Below are 10674 nucleotides of genomic sequence, written 5' to 3' on the forward strand. Positions count from 1 at the left end.
ATAGAAGACAGAAGGGCCCCATTCAGAAACCAATACAGACTCCAAAGAGATTAGAAGTAAGAATCATTCCCTGAAACACACACACACACACACACACACACACACACAACTGTAAAATGCAAATTAAAGCCTTATGAGATTCCAAAGCACATCAATTAGAATAGTTCACTTAAAAATTGCAATAGTGAGCTAAGGAAATGGCTCAGCAGGTAAGAGTACATGGTAAACAATCATGAGGACCTGAGTTCAGATCCCCAGTGCCCACATAAAATGTAGGGCATGGCCACAGGAGTACCTAAGGTGTCAGCTGTAGGGACCAGAGATAGGTGGATCACTGGGACCCACTGGCTGTCGGTGAGAGACCCCATCTCGAAGGAATATGGCGGGATGGAATAGCACAGGACACCTGACATCCTCTTACACTCAATCACATGCATGTACCACACACACGTGAAAAATAGTGATAGCATCAACTGATGGGGAGGAGTCTGAGGAACTCGGTTCGCTGCATCCCACTTCATCTGAACAGAAAGAACCTGACAGTCCTGTATGACTAAACGCTCACTCATCATATGGTCCTACAACCACATTTTGGGCATTTGTCCCAGAGAAATGAAAACGCATGTTCGCACGAAAGTCTTATGATCAGAGGCCGTAGCAGCTTTACTCTTGCAGCGGATGAGGGGTGACATGGTGGACGGCGGGTTGAACACGCCAAACTGCTACTGCTGGGCAGTAAGGAACCGCTGACAGATGGACATCACTGGGTGTGAGGGGTCAGAAAACACTCACAGGACGTTATTCAGACAGAGTTCCCATGAGAACTGCAGAGAAGGGGTGGAGTTTAGCTGGTTTGAAGATGGACAGAGGTGTGAATGAAGGAGGCCGCTGGACAGAGCTCTTACACCATGATGGAGCAGTTCGGCATCTTAATTGAAATCGGGGCTAAGTCAATCTACAGGGGAAGCAAAAGGTGCCTAAAACTGGAGGAGGAGACAGAGCAAGGGTGTGGGAAAATAAGAGAGGTTAGGGGAGGGACAGGAGGGAGGACAGGAGGGAGGGGTTTGGTGAAGCTGATGACTTCTGAAGTCTGTACTAATAATGTCTGTCTTCTGGTCTTGACCCTGTACCCCAGCTATATCCCACATCAGTTGTGACAATCTTATTATCACAGGATCTGGAATCAGCTAAGAGACAAGCCTTCCTGGGTGGGTCTATGAGGACATTTCCAGAAAGGAGTAGCTGAGGAGCGAAGACCTTTGTTCATCACGGATGGCACGTTCCAACATGAAGAGACCCAAGGAAAGTAGTGGCCTCACCAGTGAGTGCGTCTCCCTGCGGCCACTGTCACTCCCATGGGACAACACAGTCTGAAGCCCAGCAACGCTCCGAGAAACTTCCAGGCCTTCAGCCCCGGATTGGGACTACCAGAGAATCCAGCTTCACCAGTGAGCAGGCACTGGGTTCACCATCCTTCCACCGCACACAGCAATTGCTGGCTGCTGCCATGGTTTGAATGACAAATGCCCCAGAGTCTCAGGCATTTGAATACTTGGTCCCAGTTGTTGGAGCTGTTTGAGGGATTTAGGAGATCTGACCTTGATGGAGGAAGTATGTCGCTGGGGGCGGGCTTTGCGAGCTTGAAGCTTCACCTACTGCCTGTTCACGCTCTCTGTCCAAGCTGTGAGCCCTCAGTTTCCTGCTCCTGCTCCCTGCTGCCATTATAGAGTCTAATCCTCCGGAACTTAACCCAAATGAAACTCCTCTTCCAAACATTGCCACAGTCACCGTATTTTATCACAGCAACTGAAGAGGGAGTAATCCAGCTGCCCAGCTCCCATAGCGCAAGCCAGTGTAAGAAACCCCCCTTTCCAGCATAGGTGTGTGCTGTCCGCGCCATCCCTATAGAGTGCCCCCTCTAACACACTGAGTGACTCTTAACAGCAGGGATACATTTGTTCCTCGTGGTTCTGGGAGCTAGAAGGCCAAGGCCAGGGCACCAGTAGATTCCGAGTCTGGGAACAGCCTGTGTCCTGGTTCACACACTCTGTCTTCCTTCTGACTGTGTCCTTGAGTGACAGAAATGACAAGAAAGCACTCCAGGGTCTGGTTTATGAGGACACTAATCCCGTTTGTGAAGACTCCCTCATGACCTGATCACCCCTCACAAAGGGGTGATTCTAATCCCATCCCAGTGCCATTCCTGTAGCAGTGATGATGTCTGGGCGTGAATTTTAGAGAGATATAATTTTTTTCTTCACTGCAACTGTCACTGTTGGAGGAATGGAGCGAAGGGCACACAGAATTGGGTGAGTATCGCATCGTCTGCTTTTTTTCAGTTCCCCCATGTGGTTATTGTCTCGAAGCTAGAAGTCTCCTTTTTAACGCATACACAAGTCCCAAGCACAGTCACCTTTTCAACCTTGTGGCGTCCTGTGCTGTGAGCTGTAGGAGGTGACGCGGTAGCCGATCACTGTGGCGACCATGTTGCACCAACTCTTCACTCCCTTCATTTCAGACTAACAAGACAGCCTGCAGGCAGCAGATACCTGGAAGCCCTGCACTGGAGAGGTAGAGGCAGGAGGATTGCAACAAGTTCAAGGTCAGTCTAAGGTATCTAGTAAGTTCTAGACAAGCAGGGCTACATTGCAAGACCCTGCCTCTACAAAAGAAAAAGCCAAGCAGCCCAGAAATTACTACTTCGTTAAAAAATAACAAAGACCGGGCAGACAGAGGTGAATGAAGCAGTATTTTAAATATAAAGCTTTACGTTCATCTGTAAATACATATCAGACACGGTTCATATTATTTTGTCAGTCTGCATTTGTGTGTGCATACGTGTGAGCGCACATGCAGAAGTCAGAGGCTAACCTCAAGTGCTGGTCCTCATCTTCTGCCTTTGTACCCCTGGGCACACCAGGCTAGCTGGCCTGTCAGCTTCCAGGGACGGCCCATGTTGTCACAGACGTGTACCACTGTGTGTGTTCTGGAGACCCACGCTCAATTCTTCACAATTGCGTGGCAAGTATTTTTACCCACTAAACTGTCTTCCCAACCCGACACCGTTTTTGAATCCAAATCTTACATCAATCTACAAACACAAACCAGATAAGCCTGCTATCTATATACTCACGTGCTATTTGTACATAAATTCAGGGATTCTGTGTTGTCTCCTAAGAAGAAAGTAAGCTCTCAGACGGCTCCAGGCCACACTGCCACCCATCCTCACCCTGAACCAGGTTCCACCTTAACTTGAGTATGCCTTTCACGCACCAACATCGACTGGGCAGTAGGTGGAGCCCGTGCACCCCTACTGCTTTAACTCCTGCCAGAACCAAAACCTCAAACCTAAGGCCTAGACAGGAAGGACGCTGGGAAGAAGCCAAAGCTAAAAACTGAACAGTCTCCTGCCTGCCCTTCTGCATCCTGTATCTCCACTGAAAGCCCCACAGGGACATCTTATTTTGCCTGGGTCCTTCTCCCCAGCCCCGAACCCAGGAATCATCGTCTCCAACCCTCTCTAAATACATTAGTTAACCTCTTTCCACATCTGGGTGCTGTGAGGCCCGGGTTCAATTCTGAGTCAAAAGAACAAGAAAATGTGAACATGTGTCTTACAGCAAGGAAAAGCACTGATTTGAATTTGTAAGTTGTTTTAATTTTAAGTTCATTTCCTCGTGTCTTTTCCTTGTTAGAAACATCTCAAACCAGCTTAAAGGACTGGTGTGGTGGGGAGGAGGGGCATAGAAAATAGGCAGGTGGAAAGCATGGGCTTGCAGACACAATTCAATCCACAGTAGGTATGTGCAAGATATACAGGGCAAGCCGCTCTCTGGAGTCCCCCATCGTTGGCCAGGGGACCAGCCTTATCATTCAAGAGGGGTAGCATTAGGCTAATCTCCCTGTCTGGCTATCTCCAGTGGATTTGAACTTCTGACAAGAAGTAGACTCCAGTTCTCAAGTTCATGTAGGTTTCACGACCTTGAAAGTTCCAAGGCACGGGCGCTCCCTCATCCCTACTCCAGGCAGACACATGTAAGCTCTCAGGGTCATTCCTAGAGGACCCTCACTAACTAGCCATGGAGAGAGGAGCTGGGGCACACTCCCCCACACACTGACCTCTTCCCTCACATCAGTGAACTCCTTCCTGCTCCAAGAGGCTGGAGGTGGTCAGTGATCCCAGGCTACCTCAGCAGAGCCTGAGAGCTGAGACTGCTCCTGTTTAGAACGTGTGTTCAGGCAGCCTCCGTCTGTCCATTAGTGAGGACAGAATCCCCAGGACTAGAACAATAGAGGCAGACACACAGCAACTGCCATCAAGTCACATCGCCTAAAAGCTCTGGGGTAGGGCTTTTGGGGTAGGGATGCACCGTGGAACAGAGGGTGCCAGCAACGTCAGTACGAAACAGGCTGGGCAGCAGCGAGAGGGCAGCCAGTCTCACTGGCTCCCACAAGAGACTATGGTGGCTCCTCTGAATGATTTCACAGACAAGGTGAGTGAGTCAAACCTGAATTGCCAGTGAGAGCAGACTCTGCTGGCTGGGGAACTCGGTGGGTGGAGTCTGCACAGGGTGGGCTCACATCTGGAGACAGCCCCAAAGTTCACCATTACAGGTCATAGGCTGAAAAGTGCTGGATGCTCTGGACTTTGGGCTTTGGGAAAAACAAAATCCCAGACTCTGAAGAAAGCTCCATTCCCCGGTCTGTTGCCTTTTTCTCATTCTTCTTTTTAATGAGCTTCCCTAACAGCAAGAATCCGGGACTCTGTTTGGGCTTGTGAAGCCCGAATCTGCCTATAAATCGCCTGGCCTGCCAGATGCGGCCTCTGTGGGCCACCCACGACTGCAGTAATTCCCTCTGGCTTGCCTTCTCCTTTCTTCGTCTCTTCTCTCTTTTCCCCTCCCTCCCTTCCTCTCTCCCTCCTTTCCACACAGAGAGACACATATACAAAAGAAGTTCACAGGCTGGAAAAAGAACTCAGCAGTTAAGAGCACTGATTACTCTTCCAGAGGACCCAGCTCAATTCCCAGCACCCACATGGCAGCTCACACCTGTCTGTAACTCCGGAAGCCAGCACCCTCACACAGACACACATGCAGGAAGAACACCAATGCCCACAAAATAAAAAATAAGAAGTTGGAAAACAAACAAACAAAGTCCACAAAAAGAAAAGGGCTTGGAGTGATGAGCTGGCTGAGTGGGTAAGATCACTCGTTGCTCTTACAGGGGCTCCAGCACCCACAGGGCTCACAAATGCTTGTAACTCAAGTTCCAGGGGATCCAATGCCCACTTTTGACCACCAATAACACCCATGGTGCACATACATGCTTGCAGGCAACATACACACAAATTAAGCAAATAAAAAGAAAAGTTTAATGATAGAGACAGTCAAGTGCGGAGCCATATGCCCTATGATCCCAACCCTCAGAAAGCTGAGGTTGGGAGATCACAAATTTAAGTCCAACATGGGCTAAATACTGAGGCTCTATCTGAAGGGAAAATAACATAAAAGTGAAAATAGATGTGAGATTAGAGCAATGCCGCCATGGATCGGTGGCCTTCTGGAGGTCAGCTAGCACAGGGAATTTAGGATCTTCCCCTAAATGTTCTGTTAAGAGCAAGACCCTGCCAACACTTGGATCTCAAAAGCCAGCCTCTTGGACCCTGAGAAAATAAACTCCTGTTATTACAAGGCACCCAGTTTGGGCACCGTGTAATGATGGCCACAAGTGTCAAGAATGATATTCCTAATATGTTAGATCATGTTTCTGGTTTAGTGGACATAGAGGCTCCGTGGGTAGGGACTGCAGAGTGGATGGCAGGAGGCAGGTATCAGAGTCCGCGGGCACCAGGAAGCTCCAGGTTCCATGATGTCCTGGAAGGAATGCAAGCAAAACAATGGAACCGTACTCGTGTATCTTCCAAGCAGAGTCTGCGGGCTGTGTGAGCCAGGAGATACCTCCTCCAAACTCAGGGGCAGTGTCAGGTGAAGGAAGGGCTGACCCGGCATAGCCCTCGAGCCTGGGGTCAGGCTGACCTGAGAAGCCTAGAAAAACTGAAGAGGATGTCAGATAAGCGTTCTCTGTAAGTCTGGCAGGTTCATAGACAAAAGGCAGGGAGAGGAGCCGGGGAGATGGCCGGGTAGGTAGGAGCAATTGCTGCTGAAGTACAGGGACCTGAGTTCTAAACCCCGGGCATCAACATAGAAATCTGGGAGGCCACTTATGTCTGTAACTTCTTTACTGTGTGGGGTAGAGAGGAGGACTGGGTGGCTGGTGTTCAATGACTGCCACTCTAGCTCTAGGTTCTGCCAGAGACCTTCTCCCAAGGGAGTGGAGCAGACAGCAGCAGAGCAAGAACTCAAGGTCCCTCTCTGGTGCGCGTGCGTGGATCTGGAGAAAAGAAGCTGTCGAGTGTTGAATGCAGAGCTGTGACCTTAGGGAACTTGTAACTTAGGGCAGAAAGGGGCCAAGGACATTCCAGAACTGACATCACAGCTGAGGAACAGCAAGGGACAGAAACGGGGGAGGTACCCCCAAGGCCAGGGATGGGTTACCCCGGGAAGTTGGAACATCTGTTGTCTTGTCTGTCAATCCTAGAAAGGAACAGGAGGAACCGACGTCCGTCCTGCTGTGGTCTCCCACCAGCACCTCCCAAGGATGGGAAAACACAGACATGGCCTGCAGGAGTCTGGGAGGACAGGGGAGGGTTCCGGAGTCTTAGAGGCCTGAAGGTATCAGACACACCACACGTGACTGTGAGTCATAGGACGGCTAACTCGGTGCCCAGCAACAAAGACAGACCGAAAGTCCTTCCCTTGGACTACCCTGGACCTCCGAGGATTGTGCAAACAAAAAAGAAAAACCAATCGCTTACTACAGGTGAAGAAAGGTTCACTCCTGTCAGGGAAATGCACCCCCTCCCTTGTAAAGAAAAGCCCAGACAGAGGGTCTGTGAGCCACAAGCTTGTTCAGCCCCCTCTCTCCGGGGAGTACACTCTGTACTCACTCACACTCAGTCCTGGTAAATCTACACTGCGCTGCTACTCTGGGTCTCGCTCAAGTCCAGACACAAAGGACCTGGACACTGTGCCACAGAAGACCCCTGAGGCCCCTCCAGGATCACTTTGGTAAACAGACCCAGACCCATTAACACAGGTGGAAGGCAGGGAAGGGTGACACCTCTGTCCCCTCCTGACCCCAGGTATTGCTACTCCTTAAGTAGTACCAGGATCATCTGCCTCAGGATCCAGGGCCACTGAGCTCGGACAGACAGGCAACCTTAGCCTGGAAACAAAGTCATGCCCATGGGGGATGGTTCTGGAGGAGGATTCCTGGCAACATCTTTTGGGGTGGCAGATGGTAAGGATCTTGTTTTGATGATCTGCCTCCCATGGCCTCAGATGACCCTGGACATTTGATAGCTCATAGGCCCCAGAATGTGGGCAGGGACAGGGACACCTCTCTATGTGTGTCTGGTTTATATCCCAAAAGACATTCCCAGGAGGGAGAGCCTTGTTCAACAGACAGCCACCCACCTGTGCCTCACCCAGGAACAGAGACATTCTCCCCCGGGACAGACATGCTGGCAGGAGTACCACAGGCAAGGGAACAGAAGCTGAAGGAAACAGAGGGCCGACTCTGAGAAGAGATTCCCTCTGCCACGCCCTGAGCCATCTCTGCGAAGATCCACAGCCAGCCCAGCCAGCAGAGGGAGAACTGTGGACATAAACAAGGCGCGTCCTGCACACCTGTCTCCCGGGGAGCCTGGTGCTCCTCTCAGCCCCATGTAAAGCAGAATGTGATTTTGCATATGGCTCCTCCGCTGCCAGGTGGAGATGCAAATAGGAAAAGCTGTTGGAGAACTAAACTGTTTTACTTAAGGAAGAGGAAGCCATGTGGGCACGGAACCTGTTGCTTTCGAGGCCTTTGGGAGAGGGAAAGAAAGGAGGCCCTGAACACCTGTCCTGCATTCACAGACAGAAACCCTGGCTCAGCAGGGATCAGGGCTCTCTCTGAAGGAGTTCCAGCCCTATCTCAAAACCCAAAACAAACAAACAAACAAAAACTTGGTTATTTTAAGTACAAAACAAGATAAAGTATTTTGGTGGCGGGGCGGGGGGGAGGAGCTCTTCTGGGGTGGAAGTCTGGTGCCACCTAGCCCTGTAGGTTCACAGAGGAATTGCATGACCTCTAAGACCCCAGTTTCTCTAGCAGGAAAATGTCTAGCTGACTTTCAAGTCCCCTCGTTCCAAGGCCTGAAGAGTACACTGCCTAGCTGGCAAGTAGGTTCTTTGCGCTCCCGGCTTGGCTTCTCGGTATCAGCTGAGACCGTGACCCTGTGGCCACTCCATCTTTCATCCACATGGCCAGGCTGGGCAACCTGCTTCACTGACCCCGGCATGGCAAACCATAGGCACATCAGTCTCAGAACAGCTCTTCCCACAGATCGGTGCCTTGCTCCCACACACACCCCTGGGAGCAGCCTGCACACCCCTGGCATGGAGGGGGAGGGGGGAAGTTGTTCCAGTTTCTGCTTCAGACTGAATGATAAACAGTTGTGTCCTTGCTGCTTTCAGCAGTGCTTTCTCCAAGGACCTCTGCCATCTTGTCTCTGTTGCTTGGAGCCATGCTTACTTCAAAGGCTGGTGGACTTGGGGTTGAGATGGATCCAGCTCCCAGGCAGCTTCAAGTGACTCCATTAACAAAGGGTCTCCTAGGGAGAAGAGAGCCCACCACCTGCAGTCACCCGTGTGGGTGGCAGCCTGTGTGGCCCCACCCAGAGTCTCTACCAACCTCAGGAATTTCTAAACCTTCAAGAATGCTGATGGGAAACCATTATTGGTCATTTCAGAATTTATTTGGAGGTTTTGTTTTGTTTTGTTTTGTTTTGCTTGTTTTGTTCTTGAGCTTAGTCTGACCTGGAACTCCTAGCAGTGCTCCTGCCTCAGCTTCCTGAGAGCTGAGATTACAGGCCTGAGACACCATACCCAGCTCCATTTTAGGTTGTACCCAAGGTCAGCAGAAGGAAGAAGAATAAGTTCAGCTACATTAAAACCACTCCACCCACGGGCTCAAACCACCGCCAATCAATTCTGTATGGGCTGCTGCCGGGTCAGGCTCCCAGGGTGCTAATTTCCTGCTCCGGAGTATCAGTGAGTCATCTGCCTCCCTCCTGTACACTTTAACTGTTGCTCTGAGACTGGAGTCTGCAAAAGGGAGGTCACATGGCATCTTTATTTAGTAGCCAGTTCTCAACTGGCAAGAGAGGAAGGACAGCCAGACACTTCCTAGAAGCAGTCCACCTACCTTAATTTCCGGAGCCCACATGAGCTAAGAAGCTTGATAGTGTCTTAAATTCCTGTAGTCCATGCCAAGTGCTGACGTTCAAGGTTCGGGCTGCTGACTAAAGGATAAACCGGGGCGGGGATTCAAATGGCTGGGAAACAGACTTCCCGCGGGCAACCTCCGGGTAGTGCCATGTGCCGTGCGACCACCAGGTGGCGCTCAACACTTCAAACTGCCAACAAGGCCAAGCCAGTCTGGAGCCCTGTTAATCTCACACAGATTAATGCCGAGGCGAAAATGCCCCCAGGTGTGAGGCAGAAGTGTGACCAAATGCCACAGAATTATCGTGGATTCATTTAGACCAAGTTCATCTGAATGTCACAGAAAGCTACATGAAAAGTGTCTTCCACAGGGCACGGTTACTTGTATGTGAAATGCAGCTCTGGCTGCTGTAGGCCTCCTTCCTCATAGCCTCCCGGATCAAGGTGATGTCTGGAACTGAGAACAGCGCGTCTGAGAAGACAAAGGACAGCAAGGTCCCCCTTCAAGATTTACAAACCCTTCTTGGGAAGGTGTCACATACCTATAATCTCAGCATTTGGGAGGCTGAGGCAGGAGGACCACCACACATTCAAAGGTCAGCCAAGGCTATGTAATGAGACCCTGTTCCAAAGCCATGCAAAGAAGTTCACAGACATAAGATGTACACACAAATCATGAGTTGTAACTCTTAGCCATACGGGGCCTATAGGAGCTGGATTCCTCTGCACAGACATGACCACCCTCGAGTAATTTCAGGGTTCAGTTGGGGGAGAAATGTGAGAAGGCAGCCGACATCGGCCTTGTTGTTGAGGCCACCAAAGAGTTTCTTCCCACTTCACCAGGTTTCCAGAGCCCTGTAGCTCTCCACACCTGAGGCCCTGCTCCCCTATCTGTCTGTTGGTGATGGTGACTCTCAGGGTCCCATGAGGATCCCACTGCCAATGTGTCTAAGGCAGCTCTCATTCACATTCCAGTTCCTCTCTGTGCCCTGGATGGGGAAGTCATCATTATTTCTGTTTTAGTTTTGCTTCGTGTCGTTGTGATTTAAAAAAAAAATGCAAAAGCAATTTAGGGAGAAAGGGACTTAATACAGCTCACAATTCCAGGCTCCAGCCCACCATGGCAGCAAGGTCAAGGTGCAAAAACTTGAGACATCTAGTCACAAGCACAGCCAAGAGCAGAACAAGGGTAAAGCGTACACATGCATTGCTCGGCTCGCTTCCCGCAGGGATCCAGTTCAGAACCTCCTGCTTGGGGAAGATTGCCCAATCTTCCAATGTTAGGCAGGTCTTCTCGCATCAATTAATGTAATCAAGATAATTCCCCCAAAGACGTGCCTACACC

General features: G+C 50.5%; 1 long non-coding RNA gene across 1 annotated transcript; it reads right to left on the minus strand.

Annotated features, from left to right (window-relative positions):
* Positions 1 to 639: 639 nt before the first annotated feature.
* Positions 640 to 9584, minus strand: LOC148121952 (uncharacterized). Its single transcript, XR_015738194.1, has 2 exons — positions 9310 to 9584; positions 640 to 8716 (listed from the first exon to the last, which is right to left on the minus strand). It is a non-coding gene; the product is annotated as an uncharacterized LOC148121952 (long non-coding RNA).
* Positions 9585 to 10674: the final 1090 nt, after the last annotated feature.

This window comes from Myodes glareolus, chromosome 6, assembly GCF_982192425.1.
Source record: "Myodes glareolus chromosome 6, mMyoGla1.1, whole genome shotgun sequence".
In the NCBI taxonomy this organism is placed as follows: Eukaryota; Metazoa; Chordata; class Mammalia; order Rodentia; family Cricetidae; genus Myodes; species Myodes glareolus.